The sequence below is a fragment of the Hypomesus transpacificus genome, unplaced genomic scaffold (genome assembly GCF_021917145.1).
Source record: "Hypomesus transpacificus isolate Combined female unplaced genomic scaffold, fHypTra1 scaffold_245, whole genome shotgun sequence".
NCBI classification, from domain to species: Eukaryota; Metazoa; Chordata; class Actinopteri; order Osmeriformes; family Osmeridae; genus Hypomesus; species Hypomesus transpacificus.
The window spans coordinates 89,464-107,650 of NW_025813775.1; the positions used below are offsets into that span (position 1 = coordinate 89,464).

General features: G+C 51.8%; 1 protein-coding gene across 7 annotated transcripts in view; it reads right to left on the reverse strand.

Moving 5' to 3' along the window:
* Positions 1-18,187, reverse strand: part of erbin (erbb2 interacting protein) — a 50,173-nt gene that overhangs the window by 30,209 nt on the left and 1,777 nt on the right. For all 7 annotated transcript variants that reach the window (XM_047014380.1, XM_047014383.1, XM_047014382.1 and 4 more), the window contains exon 2: positions 12,777-12,850. The gene's annotated coding sequence lies outside the window, so the exon portion shown is untranslated. The remainder of the gene's footprint in view (positions 1-12,776; positions 12,851-18,187) is intronic.

The window sequence follows — 18,187 nt, forward strand, 5'->3', positions numbered from 1 at the left end:
AGAGGAGAGAGGACAGAGAGGGTTATTATGGAGGATGGGCTGCTTAACCTGTGTGTGTGTGTGTGTGTGTGTGTGTGGAGGGGGGGATGTACATGTGTGTGTGTGTGTGTGTGTGTGTGTGTGTGGAGGGGGGATGTACCTGTGTGTGTGTGTGTGTGTGTGTGTGTGGAGGGGGGGGTAAGGTATCTGTGTGTGTGGAGGGGGAGTTATGAACCTGTGTGTGTGTGTGTGTTTTTTTTAATTTATTTTATTTCACCTTTATTTAGGTGTGGGGGGGGGGGTTGTGTACCTGTGTGTGTGTGTGTGTGTGGAGGGGGGGGGGAGAGAGAGATGTACCTGTGTGTGTGTGTGTGGTGGACCTGCTTGCTACTTACGATGAGAGATAAGAAAAGACAAAAGCGAAACACCCTTGCTCATGGCCTAACTGCAGGCCGACATGTCGACTGACTCAACAGGCTCTGAGAGACAGCTTGTTTTTGCAATAGTGGCACAGGAACTGAAACGCGAGACAATAGCTCTTCACCTCAGCCACTATTAAATGAGAGAAAGCTGCATTTGAGCAGAAACACAATCGTCAGGGGCTGGTTCTCGCTCTCTCTTTCTGTCCACATGTGGCCAATCAGGAAGGAAGAACGTTTGCAATTTCTCATCTTCGGTTCAAGTGAGTCAGTTCTAGTGAGTCAGCCACGACATATCCAACATCCTGAACAGCCCTCTTGTGTTTACCGTCCCCAACAAAACAGCCCCTTTAAACTCCATCCAAAAGGGAACAAAAGCCTGCCATCTTCAGATAATGAAACCTTCGTTGTTATCTAAACACTTTTCAATGAATCCACACAGACCAAAGGGGCTACAGAGCTTACGATCATGGATATAGCCATCTCTCTTATTGTGTTCAAGCACCCCTCTGTCATTGTTTATACCTGAATTTGCATATAGATGAGCCTTAGGATCATCAGCAGAGTGACAATGGGTCTCTGAGGATTAGGACACAACAAGACAAGGTAGCTGTTCGCTAACGAACAAGAAGGTCGCCAGCGGAGAAAGGACGGCGTTTCGTCACGTTTCCAGAAAGCTAGCTAGTCTAGCTAGCTACAGTACCGTAGCGTCTCAAAAACAAACACGGTCTCGTCAGGTTAGACAGAGCAGCAGCCGGTGACACGCGAAGGAAGTCGATGTGTTTTCATTCTGTACGCGTGTTTGGTCGTCGTCGTCAAACTAACACAGCTGCTAAAGCCGACTGCGGAGGATACATTCCTGTTATTTTAGTCAGAAAAAGCCTGACCCGTCACCTCCACGTAAACGACTTCCTAGTATTGCTAGTAATAAACGGCTGTGACACTGCTGTTGTTGGGAAAGCCACGTGTTACAAAAAGAAAATCAGCCGGCAGTTCCTCTTGGCGCGTTTCCAAACAGCTCTCTTAGTCTGCAGACAGTAGCACACAGCTCTTTAGAGAAGGATGCAGTATCGCTGCTGCTGCCTCGGCTGGCCGTCTGTTTAGAGCGTGTTTGCTTATGAAAAGGTTGATCCATTTTTGTTTTTAATCAGAAAATCAAGGCTACTCAAGTTGTCTCTAAGACGTTTAGTCCTGGTGGGCTGATTTTGGCGAGGAGTTGAAAACAAGAGGGCCATGTGTGGGATTGCGAAGAAGAAAAAACGACTTTTTATTCTGTTCATTCATTCCCAATTCAACTCAAAAGGGTTCGGTACAATCCAAGTAGTAAACGTCCTGGTTACTGACTTTGGTAAAGAGGAAAAGCCAGAGGGGTAAAAACATGTGAATGGGGGTTTGGCTTGCTCTCCAGGCTCCCGTCTCACACTCTCAAAGGAGCCACATGACTGGGGGGGGGGGGGGGGGTCAGATAAGTGTTGGCTACAGTGGAGGCTGTGATAGTGTGTACAGTAGGCTACGCACTATGGAATGCGCGCTGGTCAATGGAGGCCTTGTTCAGCGGAGCGTGTGGAGAATGTGACTTCCTCCCCCCTCGACTTCAGCTGTGCTCCCTCCCTCCCTCCCTCTATGCATTGTGTGACACTGCAATTCCCCTTCCCCCTCTCTATGTCTCCCTCTATTTCTCCCTCTGCAACAGGCCTGGGTTTCTGTGCAGAGTGACACTGCAGTCCCGTATGTGTGTGTCCGTTCCACGGTTGTCTTCCCAGCTTCACTCTAAGCCACAGCGACGCAGAGCTGACAGGCCTGTGCTGCCCCAGGCTCTCTCCAGAGCTCCAAACATCTTCAGACTTACATTTACATTTAGTCATTTAGCAGACGCTCTTATCCAGAGCGACTTACAGTGAGTACAGGGACATTCCCCCCGAGGCAAGTAGGGTGAAGTGCCTTGCCCAAGGACACAACGTCATTTGGCTTGGCGGGGAATCGATCCGGCAACCTTCTGATTACTAGTCCAACTCCCTCACCGCTCAGCCATCTGACTCCCACTGTCACTGCCCCCTCAGAGGATTAACTCCAATCCAACTAATGGCCGGTTCAGGCAAGGGTAACGAGAAAAGAGAGAGAGAGAAACACAGAGAAGACAAAGTGGGAGAAGAAAGAGAGGGGAGATTAGAGAGAGAGAGAGAGAGACAGAGAGACGGAGAGAGAGGGAGAGAGAGAGAGAAGTAGATTGGTGCCTATCGACGGACTAGAAAGGAGCGACTGCTCGCGAGAGAACAAGTGCAAAAACGGGGAGAGGACTCTTCTCATCAGGAAGCGCTCATCAGCCGAGCCTGTGATCTCCATCTCCACTCGTTCTCAAGACAGAGAAAAGCGTAGAGGTCCCCCCACACACACACACACACACACACACACACACAGCCCTTGAGGTCACGGCGGCTCCCACGCAGTGGTAGCAGGCTACCCCACCACACCCCACCAGTGTACATAAATACCCAGTGAGTAATCAGGGCTGTCAGGGGGAGGGTTGACAGGGGGCTTGGAGGGACAGAGAGAGAGAGAGGCAGGCCTGGTGGAGAGAGAGAGGGAGAGAGAGGGAAAGGCCTGGTGGAGAGAGAGAGAGGCAGGCCTGGTGGAGAGAGAGGGAGAGGCCTGGTAGAGAGAGAGAGAGAGGTAGAGAGAGAGAGAGATAGAGAGAGAGAGAGAGGTCTGGTGGAGAGAGAGAGATAGAGGTCTATTGGAGAGAGAGAGTGGAGGTCTGGTGGAGAGAAAGAGAGAGAGAGAGGTCTGGTGGAGAGAGAGTCAGAGGTCTATTGGAGAGAGAGAGGGGAGGTCTGGTGGAGAGAGAGAGAGAGAGAGAGGTCTGGTGGAGAGAGAGTCAGAGGTCTATTGGAGAGAGAGAGGGGAGGTCTGGTGGAGAGAGAGAGAGAGATAGAGGTCTATTGGAGAGAGAGAGGGGGGGGGGGGTCTGGTGGAGAGGGGTCCGGGTGACGCACGGCCAGGCGTGGGAGGACAGGGAGGCATGTGTGAAGGGGAGAGTGGGATGTGAGGAGAGGACGCAGGCAGGCTGGGAAGGGTGAAGCAGAGGGGAGGCATGCGGAGTGCAAGGAGAGCCGGGGGATAAAATGTCACATTAAAAGGTAAAAGGACAGAGAGACAGAGAGAGAGAGAGACAGACAGAGAGAGGAGAGAGAGGGAGGGAGGGCGCGAGAGAGTGAGAGAGGGCGCGAGAGAGTGAGAGACAGTGTGAGAGGGCAAGTAAGCGAGCAAAGAGCTATGCAAAAAGCAAGAAAAAAAGAGAGAGGATAAGCGAGAGAAAAAGAAAATCGATCCGGCAACCTTCTGATTACTAGCCCGACTCCCTCACCGCTCAGCCATCTGACTCCCGCTAAACACAAGCACCAAGCCCGCTTCCTCGGAGCTCCGCTACACGGGCTGACGAACGGCGAGCAGACAGCCGTCAAGCTGACGCAACCCTCAGCACGCTCGCAGAAACAACGAGCGAAAGCCGTTCTCCCCTATATGTGGATTAACGTAAGCACACATGGAGACAGGCCCAAAGCCTGTACGCACAGCAGGGCGCACACACACAGGAAAAACAAACAACTGGGTTATTTACATTCAGGACGTGTTCAGCTCATCTCTCACTGCGATCATTCAGGTTGGCATGTCAACCTAAATAAATGCGTCGGTGCTAATTAGCGTAGCATGACTGGCTACGGAGACAAAGATATACATGTTCTAAACTTGAGGTTGAAATAGGACCTAATCTCCCCCTGTCTGTCTCTGTGTAAGTGTGCATCCTCCATAAGTGCTGTGGAATAAACTGGGCCAGAGGGCGGGATCTAACTCATTCCTACCCCCCTCCCCCCTCCCTCCATACTCCATCCCCCTCTCCTCTCTCGGACAGCGAACCTTGTCCCCAACTCCCCCCCCCCCCCCCCCACCGCCGTAATGTAGCTGCCTCTCGGGTCAGTGGTGTCGCCATGGTGACCACCGTCAGGGGGCAGTCAGAGGGAAGCACCCCCCCCCCACACACACACAAGTACGGCTTAGTGTTGACAGACTGAGATCCTTAACTTGACATTCCTCCACACTGCCACCACCAGCAGACATGATTGCTGGAGTTAATCATTCAGGATTTGGTACATGTACACACACACACACACACACACCACTGCCGACTGGAAAAACCCAGAAAAGCCATACCTACACACCCCAACCCATACGGAAATGGTCTAAAGTTCCAGTGGTGTTATGCAAACAGTGTTCAGGTACCCAATCAATACAGGTGAAGTCTCACCACAAAAGCAGGTTAGCGGAGAGAGGGCGAGCGAAAGAGAGCGCGAGAGCGAGAGCGATTACCAGGGCGTTCCCAGGTAACCTGACCCGCCTCGTCTGTCTCACACCTCACCACGCCAGACCGAAACTCACATTGAATTGAAATTAAGAGTGAGAAGTCCCTGGAACGAGTTATGGTGTGGGTGTTTGATCTTGTCAGTCAATTACAGCAGCCAACTGAGACTCCCTGACCCATTTCCTTTTCCTGTTCAGCAATACGCTGAGAACCATATTCACTGCTGCCTGCCAACCTGTCTACCAGCGTGTCTTTGTGTCTGTCTATCTGACTGCCAGTGTGTCTTTGTGTCTGTCTGTCTGCCAGTGTGTCTGTGTCTGTCTGTCTACCAGTGTGTCTGTCTGCCTACCAGTCTGTCTGTCTGTCTACCAGTGTGTCTGCCTGTCTGTCTGTCTGTCTGTCTGTCTGTCTGTCTGTCTGTCTACCAGTGTGTCTGTCTGTATCATGTCCTTGATTGCTACTCCTGGTGCCGTCTGACAGCATGGTGGGTAAACAAGGACGGGCTGCAGAGAGAGAGAGGGGGGGGGGCAGCAGAGCCCTGCCCGTCTGGCCACGCGTCACACCTGGCCAAGGGGCGTGGCCGTGAGGAGGGGAGGGGCTTTATGGACGGCACTCCTGAGACGAGACCCGCTCTGTTTACCGACGTGTGTGTGTGTAGACAGTGGGTATACTGGAGCGACTCCATGTGGAGGTGACAACGAACCATCTGCTGGGAAAACACTAGAGAGTGTGTGTGTGTGTGCGCGCGTGCGTGCGTAGAGAGGATTTTGGTCCCCGTGTCTTTCAGTAGCAGTTAGACGGTGTTGCTTCTTCGGAGGCAACACTCCGGGGGTGAATATGGCAGGATGAGATTAACATAGAGATACCTCAAGAGCTCTCGTGAAGGCAGCTTTTGATCCCGACAAGCAGAGAGAGAGAGCGCGAGGCTGCAACGCAGGCAGACCTGACGCAGGAAGACGAAACACCGAGGAGAGGAGAGGGGGGAAGACTGTGGCACGCCAAAACAGCGAGGCCCACCCTTCAGGCTGCTGGATCCTGTTTAGTAGCATCAGGAACAGGAAATAGGAACCTGCTCCCTCTAACAAAAGCACCTTGCAGACACGACCGGCAGGGTAGGGGCGCTTGTGTGGCACGAGCGAGGTTTGCACACGGTGACGAAACAAACCTCAACTAGCCACCGAGGTATCTAAAGGGCAAGTGTGTGTGTGTTTAAACATTAACATATCACAGCGGCCCCGCCCCCCCAATGCGTTGCTGCAGTCACGCGACGGCGGGGAGAGTGATGTGTGTGTGTGTGTATTTGTCCGCGGGGAGCAGAGGAAGGTGTTGGTTTCCTCCGAGCGACTCGTTGAGAGCACGGCCTTCACCTCCAGCTAGCCCAGCAGGACACCAGAGCTGGAAGGGAGGGCTGCTCCTTAATAATGCATGACCAATACCGAGAACACGAGCCAACACACACACACACACACGTTGGCAATGCTGCCTTATAACCCACTAGTCCCCTAATATCTCACCTATTATAAATCTATCATTACAATATCCTAACTTCCACGTCCGACCAGAGACAGACCCCGAAAAAGGACAAACAAAGAAAGATCTCCTCTGTCGCGCGAAAGACGACACCTGTTTGCCGGCAAGCAGCAAACGCGGTGGCAGTGGAGAGACCTGCTTTTCTGGTTTCTCGCTCCTTTGGGTTCAGGTTCTCACCAGTGTCCTCGGGTCCTGCGAGGTCTTACGTGACCGAGGGAGACAAAACCACGATTGTAGTCTTTGAATGGCTGGTCAACTGGGAGCTGGGTCATGGGATCTGGGTGACACAACACTAAAGTGTCTCCACAGGCCCTTCCTGTTTCTCCCTCTCCGTGTCTGACTGGCAATGACACGCAGCACACGTCAAACGTGGCACACTCATAACGGTAGCACTAAACTGGCAGGGTGGCCACATTTCTCGAAATATACGCGATAGAGCCAAAAGTACTCACTCGGCTATCTAAATCAGAGTGCGCAGAGGTCGCCAGCTTCCTGCAGAAGTCGATAGCTCCGGACCTCCAAACTTCATGTGATCTTCAGATGAGCTCGAGGACAGTGCGTAGAGCGTTTCGGTTTCCATGGGCCGAGCAGCTGCATCCGAGCCTTACATCACCAAGTGCAGTGCAATGTGTCGGATCCAGTGGTGTTAAAGCACGACACCACTGGACTCTGGAGCAGTGGAGACCGTGTTCTCTGGAGGGACCAATCACGCTTCTCCGTCTGGCCAGTCTGATGGTCGAGTCTGGGTTAGGCGGTTACCAGGAGGACGGTACTTGCCTGACTGCATTGTGCCAAGTGTAAAGTTTGGTGGAGGGGGGGGGGGGGGTCGGTATGGTGTGGGGTTTGTTTTTCGGGAGTTGGGCTCGGCCCCTTAGTTCCAGTGAAAGGAACTGTTAATGCTTCAGCATAGCAAGACATTTTGGACGGTTTCATGCTCCCATGCTTGTGGGAACAGTTTGGAGGTGGCCCCTCCCTGCTCCAACATGACTGCGCACCAGTGCTCAAAGCAAGGGCCATAAAGGCATGGATGAGCGAGTTTGGTGTTGAGGAACTTGACTGGCCTACAAAGAGTCCTGACCTCAACCCTTCACTTCAGGAAGAAAGGTCCAAAAGTCCAATAAACACGCTCCTAAACCTTGTAGAAAGCCTTCCTCGAAGAGTTGAAGCTGTTCTAGCTGCAAAGGGTGGGTCGACGTCATATGACATTTTTAGGTTTAAGAATGGGGTGTCAGTCACGTTAATATGCGTGTGAAGGCAGACGAGCGAATACTTTTGGCAATATAGTGCATGTTTCTTCAACGCCTTGCCCTGATTCAGTCAGTCACTCCTTGTCTGAACAACAACCCACACACACACACACAAGAAAACGACACAAACACGCACACACATCTGTCAGGTCAGGGAAACTTGACTGTCTTTGACACTCGCACGCCTTCCGTTGCTCTTTCTCTCTCCTGCCTCGTCTCCCTCTCCTGCCTCGCCTCCCTCTCCTGCCTCGCCTCCCCCTCCTGCCTCGCCTCCCTCTCCCCTTGCTCGCCTGGCTAACGCGTCTGCCAAGCAGAACATCTATTTCAGTCAGAGAGGTTCTGGTAAGCGTCTCTGCTTCTAAAGTACCCAGGGCTAAGGAGGCGATGGCGGGTCCCAGAAACACTGCCATCCGCCGGGGGCCAGGCAGGGTCTGAGGGGCCCTAAACAAGCCACTGTGGAACAAACCGTGCTCTTAGCATAACCAGACCCCCAAACACCAAAAGACTGGCTTTATCCAGCCGCCGTGACAGGAATAACAGCGACGCACGCCGGTTCGAGCTCAGCACCAACAATTTCCGATACGTGTCGAATGAGACTCCCGACTGACCCCGTCTGTGTCTTCCAATTTCGGTTCCCCTTCGAGAGGGCCTGGATCGTAATTACACTCTGATGAATAATTCCCACGTTCTCTTCTCAGACACGCATGGGGCCCCTGGGGCGGAGGAATGCAGTGTGGGGTTTCACAACGCCGGGGTGAGGCACACACAGATCTGGAGTCACCGAGATGTCACCGAACCCCTCCTGCGAATGACACGGATGTGAGGAAAGCCGATCGCGCCGAGTAGCTGGCCCTGGTTGCCTGCGCGCGTTGCGTCGAGCAACTGGCATGCTTATCGTCCCCTACGTCTTGGAGATCCTAGATTAGAGCTACCCTGCTATGTTTTGCTGGTGTCAGTGAGTCATTTGGAAACGAGGATTTCTTACATTAGGCACAGACGAAGCCGCCAGAAGCACAATTAACCCCCATTGCTCACCATGCTACCGATAAGAACTTTCCCAGGCAAGGCCCTGAGCATATATCTGGGAGAACCAGCTCAAGGCGAGTGTGTGTGTTTATGAATGAATGAATGAGTGAGTGACTGAGTGAAAGGCAGGGCTGCTAGGTCGCAAGTCTAACTGAGAATACCAGAGCATGGCCCCGCCACAGTCACAAGCACCTAGCCAGACTTGGGAAGATGAGAAGGACAGCAGAGTGGAGTGAATCCCCCAGACTGGAACACCACTCAGCCAAATGACCACCCCCCCCAGCGCCTGTTCCCTTTCCCCAATAAGCCCTCTGCGACTACCCGCAAATAGCGATTGTGATCAGGGCACGGCAATATGAAAATGAATTGCCAAACAAGCATTCAAAATGAAAATGCATGTAGGGGCCCAGGCGTAACTCCTGGTTGCGTCCTTGTGAAAATGAGTTCCTTAAGATGGGTGTCTTTAAATCGCCGACTTTCCCTGAAACCCTGGCCTCTCTTTCTTCACCGGAACAATAACCGCTGTCTTTTGTCGGGCAAATGTTTTGTTTGTCGACCGTCGGTTCGTCAGGTTTCTCCATGACGACCGTCTGTCTACACTCTAACCTCGTGGTCTGAGAAAACCACTTCCTGTGGGGGCCTTGCAAGACTGTGACGAAACCAGAGTCAGTTCTGCTGAGCGGAGAAACCAAAAGATCGACGCTTGCTTCTCAAAACGGTTTCACTTTGGCCTCCCTGAACAGATTTTGCACAATGCCGCAACGTCTGCATGCAAGCTGGATTCCTCAACGGTGAAATGAGATGCATTTCACAGGGCCCGACGTGTGTGGATCCATGAATCTGGGAGATTTACCTTAGGCCTTACACCACAAGAATCACAAGGCTCAGAGCTATGCAGAGCTAAGGGGCTCCCGTCTGACTGCAACATGCGAGTGTTGTGTGTAAATACAATTAATAACACGAAAACCCTTCCCTTGCCAATGTCTAATTATGCAGTACAGTGAAACGGGTATGAATTCCATCTGCTTGGTATTCCGTATGCCATGGAGGAAGTGCCTGTAGTCGGGGGCAGCCTGTGCTCATTACCAGGCGTAAGCTAGCATGCTGCAGAAGGTGTTTGACCCTGGCGCTCTCAGTCGAAGCGCTGCGCTGCCTTATCAATTATGAGAGCTGCCTTGAGGCTTTCCCCCCTCCCCCTCCCCCTCCCCCTCCCCCTCCCCCTCCCCCTCCCCCTCCCCCTCCCCCGCCCCTTCATCTCTTCAGCCTCCCCCTCTCTCTCGCTGCCCCTTGCTCCATCCCTTCCACTCTCCACTCCTCCCTTTCTCCCCCAGTCTTTCTCCCCTCCAATCGGTGAGAGCTGGCCTGGGCCGAAGCAGCCAGAGTGCAGCACGGAGCAGGCAGCCAGAAATAGCCCGCCTGTTTAAAAGCCTCCTTCTGCAGGGAGGCCCTTCATTAAACATGAGGTTAAACGTGACGGAGCCGCAGAGAAACAAGCGCCTCCGGGGGGGGGGGGGGGGGGGGGCGCAGAGACCCCCAGGACACCCTGACGACAGCTCACCAAGGTCGCCGCGACCAAAAAGGTCACGTACTCCCCGTCGCCCAGGTTTCGTTGCCACGGTGAGTCTTGCATCAGTGTTTCAGGACTGAAACACACTGTACTTCACCCCCCCCCCTCCCCTCCCCCCCAGAGAAATGATATGCAACACTATCCTCCAGATTCTCGCAGAGCTATCGAGCGGTCACAGTTCAAATCCTTCTGTTTTTGTCCCCTGAGCGCGGGGCTGCATGGAGGACACCCGGCATGGTGACACCCGGCATGGTGACACCCTGAGCTGCTGTGACAGACAACATGACAAGCAGGGTTATTTGATCCAGAGAAGAAGAAGCTCCCTGGAGGTCAGCGTCCTCGCTTCCTCCTCAGAACCTCACACACACACACACACACACACATACGCGCCAGCTGACTCAACACTGCTGGAACAGTGGGAACCCACCTTGGGTTATACATCTACAGTACTGGGCAAAAGTCTAGGGTACAAAGAAAAAGCATTTGAGCAGTTTTTTGTGTTGAGAAACAATTATATTAAAAGACTGAGCAACATTTCTCAACATTGAACTTTTATACTGCCGCACATACCCAGAAGACAAAAAAAAAAAAAAAACGCCTTTTTGCACTAGACTAAATATACACCCCAGAAAATGTACTAAAGTGTGAGATTGGACTGGTCCAACCTAGACGAGTCACGGGGGGCCGTGTGGAAAGAGACCCCTCCACAGGCCAGAGCGGGACAGCAACCAGGGCAGCCTGAGCCCAACAACATGGCAGTCAATCACCCCAACACCACGTCTGGGTAATATTCAACAGTGCCCACGCCGCCTGCAGTGGAAAATGTCCAGTGATGGGAGAGGAGGACGGGGGGGAGGAGGAGAGGAGGACGGGGGGGGGGGGGGGGGTGAACAGTGAGCATTGCCAGGGACAGCGTTCTCATCGCCGACAGGCCAGAGGAGGTCTAGCTCACTCTCAGGAACTGCCTGAGAGCATTTAATGAACGGGGCATGCCGCGTGCAGATGCACCACACACACACACACGCACCCCCCCCCCCCCCCCCCCCCCCCCCCCCAACATAACAACACTCTTTCTCCGTAGCATCAGGCACTAAGCTTCGGCTGATCCAGTCAGCTGTCGGGAGAGGGCGGGCTGCCATGATGTACCCCAGGCAGGGTGCTCGCTCACAGGCTAACCCCACACACTGGAAGCCCCCCTCGGGGTATCTCCGTGTCATGGAGGTCAGCTGGGCTCCCCTCTCCCCCCCCCCGCTGGCTTCTCTGGGAGAGGAGCCCGAGGGAGGGACTTCCCGGACACAGGCTGTCCTATCGGCCTCCTGGCCCGTGTGCCTCGATCCCCCCCCTACAGAGGGGTGGGAGGCAGTAGCCACAGAGGCATTGGGATTAGTTCCCAGCCCCTTGAATCCCACACAGGTCCTAAAGAGACTTGGATTCAGTTCAGGGCGACGTTGTTTGTTTTTTCTCCCTCAAAAGGGGCTCCGCAGTGCTCGAGGCGGCCTCAACCGATCGTTGGATCCTTAGTCTACGAGAATGCCGGCTTGATTGACTGATCGCCGTGGATGCGATCAAAGCGAGCATCGTCGTCGCCTCTCCAATATCGTGTCGTCAACAACCCCCTTCGGGCATCGGCGTTGCCACGGTGACACTCGTCTTTTATCACAATGTAACTGTAGCGCGTCACAAGGTCGACGGATCTCATTGCGGTTCGGTGTGTGCATAGTTCCAGCTGAGTAACCAAGACCACAGGCGGCACGGCGTTTACACAAGAGCTCATCGTGTAAGAGTGACATGAAAAAAAACATACAAAGGGGGGCAGCATTCAAAATTGCTCACAGTGCAGCCCCCCCCCTCTCTCTCTCCCCTCCCCTCCTCTTCCCCTTTCATCCCCCTCTCTGGCGTCCTGAGAGCCCCAGCCATCAGAGCAGCATCTTACAGACTGACAGCAGTCCTCTCGCGAGGGGCTAAAAAAAACACATCGCCTCGATATCCTGCTCCAGAAAACCTAGCAGCAGGCTTGTTGTGGACTATCCGTGTCATGCCTCGACGTGGGGCAGGTCCTCTCAAGGCGCCCATCGATCGGTTGCTCTTCCGCCCCCTGCTCCCCGGTGGCAGCGAATCACACGACACAGTTATGGTGGCGGTAATCGATATGTGTGGGTGGAGGGGGGGGGGGGGTGTCAGTGCGGTATCGTAGGTCGCTGTGCGGCCACCACCGCGAGGTTCTAGTCCCCAACGGTCCGGGTGACTTTCCACCTGAACTTTAGGATGACTACCGCCTCTTGGAGAACCAAAAGATGTGCACCCCTCCACCCTCCACATTCTTCATAACGCTGCAGTTGAAAAAATAGAAAAAGACTCCACGAGCACGCTACAGTGGGCTGACGCGGCTGCTTATGCAAAGCGTGAGCCCTACAAGAACCAACAGGAGCGAGCCGCCTGGTTCAGCCGGAGGGCAGATCAGGAGAGCACCCCAGCAGCCTAACACACAAGGTGGTAGAGGGAGGGGGGCAGCCATGCCCGCTCCCCAAACCAGCACCCTCACATTTGCTCATTTCCTGTCATGAGGTGTAAGGACATTGGTTTTCCCTCGAGAGGACCTAAGAGGAAAGGATTCATATTGCTACAAATAGGACGGGCTGTGTGTGTGTGTTTACCTTGTCATTTATGACCGGGGCCTGGATCCAAGCTAGTGGCAGGTGACAGATTCACCAGGAGAGCTGAAGCTTATCTGGGGACAGAGAGAAAACACACAGATAATGTTTAATCTTCTCCCCGTCTTTAAGTTTCCATGATCACCTCTTACTGCCTCATTAACTTGATCTGATTAGAAAGGATTATCTGGGAGTTTCACCCATCATTATCTACTTAGTTAACTGCCTGGTGTCCACGATTGACTGAAGGATCTGAAAGCTTGACTTCAGTATTGCTCTCACACGACTTTTCACATCCCCAAAATATGAATTTCAACGATTCGCTCAAAGGAAGTAGTCTTATCTTTGCCACAAAGCCTTTTGTCAAATACAGAAAGCGCTTCATACCCATTTATCATCACATCATCATAACTTATCATCACATTTGCGATGAATGCGTGCACTTTCCCTTTGTTGGAGAAGAACAGTGATTCAGAGAGTCCTCGCGTTGCCCTCGTCCTCAGTGACAGAGGGAGAACGGCCCGTTAGTCAATGAAACGTTTGTGAGGAACCACACTGACAGCAATAGCAGGCTCTTTGTGACAGGAGAACGAGTGGGACGCGACTACGCACATGTCCTCGTACTGCACACCTCAAGGAGAAAGGTATCCTGTGATGAAGCGGCCATCTTCCAGCTCCCCTTCTCAGCTCTTATAGGCTGAGCATTTAGTCTCGAACCTACCAAGGTCAGCCTGACTCTGGGGCGGGGGAGACAATGCAACTGTAGAGCTCCAGTTCTATAGACTCCACTGGGTGTATAATATCCGACCCTGTGGAAGAGATTAGGCCGGGCTGGGCTCATCTGTCGTGTGGGAGCAGAGGGCAACACAACCGTATTGTCTGTGGGTGTCCCTGGCAGCCCAGTGTCCTTGCCTGCTGATGGGGAGACAGGCCCAATCAGCACTGGGCTCCTGACTGGGTCTGGGGCTCCGAGCCCATCCAACACAATGGAGTCACAGTGCAGCTCAACAGAGAACCGGTGTGCGTGTGTGGGGGTGTGTGCGTGAGAGGTTTTCCTTTCCGTCGAGGCTCACACACACAGTCAGCTGAGAGCGAACACTATTGGACTGTTTCAATCACTAAAGTTTCTGCCCCACTTATTCCTGAGGGCTTTTATTTCTCTCTCTCGTGTACAAAGGATACTAAGAAGGCCACACACACACACACACACTACAATATGGTGTTGGGTGAAAGGAGAGAGGAGCTTCTGGTAAGAACGGCTGTGCTGACCTGTATCTACAGTACACACGATCCACACAGGAAGACAGGGCGGGCAAGGATACCTCACTCAGGCTAACGAGCGGAAACACAGTCTCTCACCCTCAGTTGAAACACAGTCCCTCACCCTCAGTTGAAACAGTCCCTAACCTTAAGTTGAAACACAGTCCCATTCATGGCACCATTGTCAAACTTCAGACAGCTGACACCATATGCCAATTCTTAAACTAAATCAACTTCCGTGTCAAAATAATAAGCATCAGAAGACAAACTTAGCATAAAATGGAAAATAAAAATCCTTTATATTTTTTTATATATATACACACATACATACACACGGATGATTTATTTTTCTATAAATAATCCCTGTGTTTCTCGGCGATATGAATGTATAATCTGGTCAAGGGGACTGGAGGAAGGTGTGTGTAGGCTTCACATCCAGTGTGTCGTCCACATGTTTTGTCTCCATGTAATAACGGGCTGGGATTATGTCCACACAAACTCCCCGGTTGCGTCTCCTGTTCAGAACTCGATTGGAAATAAGAAGGGATTTGGCTTTGGGAATCCCTGACAGCCATGCAGAGGACTTACAGCGATGCAGAGAGCGAGAGGAACAGAAAGAGACAGACAGCTGTTCTCTTAAGTGGGTCGCAGAGGCAGGGACGTCATTAGAGGAGGGGAAGCTGAACGCACAGATGTGTGCGTTGCCAGACCGGCCTGTCAAGTGTTACACAAACCGATAGGGCCTGTGTAAATAAACACCTCCGTAATACGGCTGAAATGCACCAAACGGTGGGAAATCTGCAGGAGAAAGAACGCTTTCGCGACAACATGGGCTGGAAATGGTTCCGTTTGACGCAGTGGTACAAAACCTGACCCTGTGGAAAGGAACAGTTTCTCTTCGTTTTTTTTTCTCCGCCACATTGGGTCCGACTTCAAAGAGAATACGTGACTTCATGCAGAGCTAAATTTGGCGGCAGAGAGACACACAGCGAAGTGTCATTGCACGTCGCCCTTATCTGATTTTTTTTTTGCGAGTTTTGCGGCTGCGTAAACGGCAGCGATACCAACATCCGTCTGAACACAACCTGGGGAGGGTTACGGGGTGTCCGTTTCGCTAGTGACTTTCACACCGTTCCAACAGTCTTGTTACCACGGCTCGCCACGCTCCCCAGCCCGTATATCCCTATCCCGACACCAAAGTAAACAAAAGTCCCCCCCCCCCCCCCCCCCCCCATACCTCAGGCTAATCTCCTGTATACAAAACAGATCAAAACACAGCCCTCTGACGTGCCACAATGTGGGTTAGTGACACGAAGCTGAGGGAAAGACTTGTCATCCCGACCCGTTGTCACGGGGGCGGAGGGAGAGACTGAGACGTAGCTAGCATACCCATCTCTGCATAACGACCGTTGACGTCATAAGACAACACACACACACCACTGCTCAGCATGCTGCGCAATACTGCCGCTGATGTCACACACTGTGATATCCACATTTTGCATTTCAAACACTAAGCCTTATGGGTCACGAAGTTACATCAGGCCTCAGTACGCGAGGACCGGGGCCGGCGCCACAATGTGGTTTTAAAACAGGTAGCCTATTCATTCACTTGACTGGCACAGCGCGACAGTCATGCCGGCCTAGGTCTACATCTTAGGTCTTCAGGAACACACAGGCTGGCATCTTGGGTCACATTCGAGTTGGAATGTGATTAACAGTACACGGGCATGGTGGCGTGTCGGCCAATCGGTGTCCAGGCCCTCTAGGTTACAAGGCTCTCTCCTCTAAGCCAGCGTTTTCCAGTTGCGCTGACTCCACACTGTACGCAGGGACACTGACAATGAAAAGCTTTCTAAATGTTGATTGCCTTTTCCTCCCGACAGGCCCAAGGGCTCAGCCACGAAGGTAAACGGTAAACGGGGGTGGGGGGATGTCCCACAATTCACTGGGGTGACTTTCAGCTCCGTGTCGTGGGACGGCCAGGTTTCCATGAACACAGAGCCCCCGCAGGCTGGCTGCGAGGCCCCGCCCCCCCTCGCCCCCCTCCCCACTCTGCCAGGGAAGGCATCGACTCTGCCTTTCGTTCCAGATCATCAGAGTGCTGTAACACCCAGTTAAAGGAACTAAAGTTAAGCTTACATCAACATATGGCCAGGATGATGGATGGCTGTACTGCTCAGACTAGATGAAACGCCAGTCACCCATAACAAAAGGGGGGGGGGGGGGGGGGAAACGAGGATACAGTCTAAGATAAGTCTCTTACACTTCATTAATCTATAGGGGGAGATAGTGAGAGGGTGACGTGAAGCTAAATTGAGATTAAAAGCCACGTCTTGGGCCTCCTGGTGATTTCAGTCGGATACGTGACAGTTGACGGGGGCTTATGATGTGCGGAGTTAAGGCAGTCGGAGGGGAACACAGAATGAGGCTCCCTGACACTGTCGGGGGGACTGAAACAGCTCGTAAGGAGCCACGGGGGACCAGACCCCTTCCAGAAGGGAGGCAGTACCAAGGCATTAGCAGTCCAAAAGAGGCACTCTGAACTCTGTGTAGATGATGAATGTGATTTACATTACAAGGAGAGAGAGAAGCGAAGGGGGGGGGGGGGGGGGGGGGGGGGGGGTGAGAGAGAGAGCTCGTGCTTACTCTCAAGGACGCCGCTGATATCCAACTGACGTTCTGAAGATGTCACCATGGACAGCCACTAAATGGATAATAAATTTGGCAAATAACTGAAGGTGTTTGTCCTACCTTGGATTCTACTCAAAAGGACAACACCAAAGGTTACTGGGACAAAGAGGAAATGTTGTTTTTATACACAAAATATTCCTGAGCTGCAGCTACTGTGCCTGCAGTACCTAAAAGACCTGTATGATTTCACACCAGGTGTATAAAAAAATAAAATAAAAACTACAATTAAGATTGACTTATTGAAAGGACATATTGCATATCCCATTTTTCAGAGGTGCACCAAATAAGAAAGAGATCAAAAGTAAATGAATGTGAAACGGTGATTCTAATCCTACAGTGCTAGAGGCCCAGACAGGCCAATTTAAGGATCCAGTCAGTGCACGCTGACTGGGGTTAAAGGATCTTCAATACATCTTAATGGAAACATTCCATTGCACTTACACAATCACTCCCAACAAATGCATGTCTCTGATGTAGGCTATCTGCAGGATGAGCCTAAATATTTTCTTTCCAGGGGAGAAAAGGGCCAAACCATTCTAAAGTAGAGTAGGGGGACATGGAAAATGCCATAAATCATCAATGTTAGGTTTGACAAGGGGGAAGCCTTTTTTATCTTCTGCATATACACATATGCACAGATACACCCCTGTTTTCATCGACTCCACCAACCAAAGCTTGACCGTAGACCTGTATCTAGTCTGAAAGAAAGTCTGCAAGATAAAGTTTATCCTGGAAGAGAATTATTTAGACAGGGGACTGAGAAAGCCTGGTCCCGTTACTATTGCGTGTAGATTAAGTTCAGTTGTTTTGCAAAAACGGTAACTGTTTCAACCGTCTCATGTGCTGCTCGAGAAAGGTCTAAAATAGTCTGTTCCACATGGTCACAGTTGTGGAGAAACATCTTGGCAGATTCAAGCTGATTTCACATTGAATCTCTTCTCATAATGCTCTTACAGAGCAGCATATTTGCAGATACAATCCAAAGACACTGCTACGTTACAACGCAGCGACAGCGCAAAAGGTGCAGCACTACACTACCGGATATTATTATTACTAATGATGCCGTGGGGCGTCAACAGGTACAGTGAGTAAAGCAGGAACTGGAGGAAATTCAGTTAACAGGAATCTAAAGTATGCCCTCTCAGATAGTTCCCTTTAAAATCGATTTAAAACATGTTCAAACAACCATGGATTAACTGGAACTTGTGTACGATAACAGGAAATACACACTAAAGAAAGTAACAGGGAAATAAAGGCACGGCCTCTTGACGATGATACTGTTTGAGTTAAATTTATTTTGATTGGGGTACCTTAAATCTTGTAGGATCTCTCCAACAAGTCAAAATCAATTAAATAAAGAAGATTAGGCCGTTCTCACATTGATAACATCCCATCAAGTCTCGTTATCATCAAATATTTGTTCGCACTAGGAAATGTGTGCGCCGACCATGATAGGCAAATTA